The sequence below is a fragment of the Limulus polyphemus genome, unplaced genomic scaffold (genome assembly GCF_000517525.1).
Source record: "Limulus polyphemus unplaced genomic scaffold, Limulus_polyphemus-2.1.2 Scaffold1444, whole genome shotgun sequence".
Lineage (NCBI taxonomy): Eukaryota > Metazoa > Arthropoda > Merostomata > Xiphosura > Limulidae > Limulus > Limulus polyphemus.
The window spans coordinates 277,223-281,131 of record NW_013667054.1 but is presented as its reverse complement, the minus strand read 5'-3'; the positions used below and the strand labels follow the sequence as shown (position 1 = coordinate 281,131).

The window sequence follows — 3,909 nt, the reverse complement described above, 5'->3', positions numbered from 1 at the left end:
CTTGAATGTGTTTCAAATCGTCTGCACCAGGTAGCAGTTTGTTAACTTTGGCGTTGCGTGTGCAAAACCCCACGTGTGACGCGCGATTTTAGGAAGTGGCTTCTCATCCATATTGTTGCTGTTGAGGAAATTCATAGGTAAGAAAAAAATAGCCAAATGGCAATTATGTTTAATGAACTTTGTTATATAACATGAATATAATCCACTCCACTATTAAACTAAATTAAAATAGTAATATGACATAAATATAATTGATCATATTTGTGTGTGCAACAAAAATACAAGTGATCTGTAACGTTATTCTTTGGGTTAGGCAAATGGCGTAACAGTTTGGTTTATACATATGTTTGTTAAGCCTAGTTGTTTTTACTTTAGTAAATTAGTATTTAGAAAATTGTATAGCAAGTTGTTGTGTGCAACTTTAAATTGTTAATTTAGTGCTGGTAGTTAGGTGAGAAAATATTGTCTATGAGGTCGGATGTTATGTGTGTGAAATTATAATCGTTTATGAAAATGTCGAATTTGTCAGTATTATTATTATTATGAGATACTATTATTAATAGTATTATGAGTATAGCCATAACTATTAACATACTATATCGTTATAAGTTAGTATAATTTATGAGACCAAGATTATATAACTATGATTATGAAAATATAAGTTTTATACTTATAGTTATAACTGGAAGAAGGTTGTAGATAATGTGATTATATATTTAAAACGTTTTGAGAGCAGTCAAGTTAAAGTTAAACATTGAATCTTAGTAACTTTCATGATAGTGTTTGGTTTAAAACTGATCTGCATAGGAATGAAAATGTCTTAGTTGATTATTTACATAATAAAACTAAAAGTTTTTTCTCAACAGTAGTTAACCATAATCTGCTCAGGAGTTTATTAGAATTATCAATTTGGAAAAATTCAATTACCTACATATTAATAATAAGATTTGAATTTTCAAGCTGTAGAGTTGGTCATAATGATTAGCCAAGAAAGAGAACAGTATTTTATTCCAAGAATATCATTGTGATTATTTTTTCAGATGGTAGTTAAACCAGCAAAACAAAAAAAAACAAAACAAGAACCATCTTTGAGACTTCTTTATAGTTAATGAAAATTCAGTAACATTTTTTTTCAAAACCCCTTGTACAAGTGATGATCATTAACATTTGATTATGAATGTTATTGCAAGTAGAACAGTAGTGATGTAAAGTAAAATACTATAAAGTTGATTCTGGTTTAATAAGAAAATTAATTAATATGAATAGATGTCTTAATAGAAATAGCTAAAGTTGAAATGTTTAAATTAATTGTGAAAAAATTATAGCAGTAGTAAAATAACTAAAAGTAAAAATGAATTAAGGAAAGAAAAAAACATATAATAAGAGGCCTTGAGATGTAAACATAGAGATGATTGGAAATGTATAATGGCTTGAAAAGTGAAAAGAATCATTAGGTTTGAGAAAAAAATATTGCAAAAACTGTTACATCTAATAGTAGAAAATTGTTTTTAGTGGAAAAAGGAAAATTGGATTTCCATAGCTGCGTACTTCAGTAGAATTTTTATCAAAGAATAAGATGGTCAGATTCTTCATTTTTAGTAATATTAATCCAAGGAATTTTCCTGTAATCCATTTTATAAAAAAGCAGCTAAGGAATTATTGCTGAATTCAGATGTTTCAAAATCACAAGAGCTAGGTAGTTCTTCCAAAACTTGTTTGAAATGGCAGGTATTATTCACCATACCTGTTTGTGATTTATTATAGTTCATTTAATTAGAATAATTAATAATACACAATGTTAAAGTAGGTACACAATTAAAAACATTTAATTAAGGCCAATCTGTGACCACTAAAAAGTTGACTCTACATGCTTCGATGTTGCAATATCATTTTGAGGAGTGAGTTGCAACACATAATCTCGTCTTATTTATACTTTTTTTGTTGTTGTTAAATAGGTCATGTGACCTATGTACAAGTTTACAATTTTTGTGTCAACCTTTTAAAGGTCACCCCACATTTTTGCGTAATTATTTGCCAGACCATCTGTATTTAATAATACATGATAGAAATGAAGGTTTGGCAAATATTTATGCAAAAATGTGGGGTGACTTCCCTAAAAAGTTTACATGGGAATGGTAAACCTGTACATAGGTCACATGACCATTTTTATAAAAAAAATTTTAAATAAGACACGATTATGTCTTCCAACTTACTCTTGAAGATGATGTAGCAACATCGAAACATAGTTAGCTTTTTAGTGGTCATAGATTGGCCTTAATTAAAATGTTTTAATTGTGTACCTATTTTAACGTGGTGCATGATTTATTATTTTAACAATATACATAAGTGCCAATAAATAACACTCAGATTAATTAATGTAGGTGTGTTACCTGAAGATTGAAAATTAAACAGATTGATGTTATATTTAAAAAAAGGGTGAAAAAATATTAACTCCAAACTATATACCAGTTAGCTTTACCAGCATTTTATGGTAAATTATGGAAGAACTTGTAAGAAAAAATAATAATGGAGCATATGGATAAAACTTGGCATTGAAGTTAAGATACTTGGTCATTGGACTAATATTTAGTACAGTAGGGGAGTTATTAACACTTTATATGGACTGTGTGAAGGGTTTTAAGGAAGTTCTGGGTATGCAGTAAATTGGAAAATTTGCATCATATCATATTAGTCAAAAAACATAACTGGAGTAAGAGCATTCTAAACAATCTTAATTTGTTTATCAAATTGAGATTGGCATAATGTTTGGTCTTAGGTTTCACATTGTTTGATTTTTATTAATGACCTCCTTAATGTCTTAGTTCAAATGTTTACTCTCAGTTGATATAAACTGAGAAAGATGTAATAACTGTTCAAAAAAGATCTATAGGAGTTTATCAGTGGAGTAAAAATGGTCATTGAAATTTCATAAGGATAAATACAAATTACACCCAATTTGTTCTAGATTTATACCTCAAGGTTTATCCTTACAAAACTATGAATTGTGATGGACCTCACATCAATTTAAGAGTTGTGTTCAGTGAAAAGGATTTGAAAATAACTGTGGAAAACCACCTTTCATTTGAAAATTTTGTACAAAGTCATTAACAAATTTGAAATTGTGTAAATCTTTTAATTATTTGGATATTAACACATTCAAATAGTTATTCAAGACCTTAGTTAGTCTGTCTACATTTAGAATGTGCATGCAATGTGTGGTGTCAGTATCTTTAAAGGAGATTGAATATTTGAAAAATGTACAAAAATAGTGCAGAATTTTTCCAGAATTTGAAAACCTATTAACACTTGCCCTGGGTATCCTTTACTGTGCATGACACAGTTTTAGTGTCTTACATTCAAAATTTTATTAAACTGTATCCAAACAAACTTTTTTTTTGTTTCTTATGAAATTGATGTCTGTCATGTGTAACCCTATTTTTCAAACAATTTGAATAAAATAATAATTATTAATCCATTGTTATATTAAGCTGTTTTGTTGATTCTAATAGGCTTATACACCATAAATTGTAAAACAATTTCATGGTTAATAGCCTATATGGTCAGAGTTCTAAAGTTAATCAGCCAGCTGAAATTTAGGCAAAATTGTACATGCTTCAAATAATGCTCCTCAGCAGCAAACATGCAGTGAGATTTGACCCCCAGGTCAATGTTTTCAACTGTCAGCTGTGAATACTGTATTTTCTATGTTCAGCTGTTTTGAGTTTGTTTTCTAACTTAATGGTTGATCTTTTCCATACAAGCTCTATTTCATATCACTGACAATAAGTGCCATGATGCTAAAGCCATTTATTGCACATTGTGTTTTAGCAGGTCATACCCCAAAACAACCTGATAAACCAGTTTTGTTGGGTTGATGCATCGTGACAAGACGCAGTCATTTACAGTTGA

General features: G+C 29.1%; 1 protein-coding gene across 4 annotated transcripts in view; it reads left to right on the top strand.

Moving 5' to 3' along the window:
• Positions 1–61: 61 nt before the first annotated feature.
• Positions 62–3,909, top strand: part of LOC106463602 (cellular nucleic acid-binding protein-like) — a 33,837-nt gene continuing 29,989 nt past the window's right edge. For 3 of the 4 annotated variants that reach the window (XM_022391141.1, XM_013923652.2, XM_013923651.2), the window contains exon 1: positions 66–137. The gene's annotated coding sequence lies outside the window, so the exon portion shown is untranslated. Of the gene's footprint in view, positions 138–3,909 lie in introns of all 4 variants that reach the window. The other variant, XM_013923649.2, reaches the window with a different exon arrangement.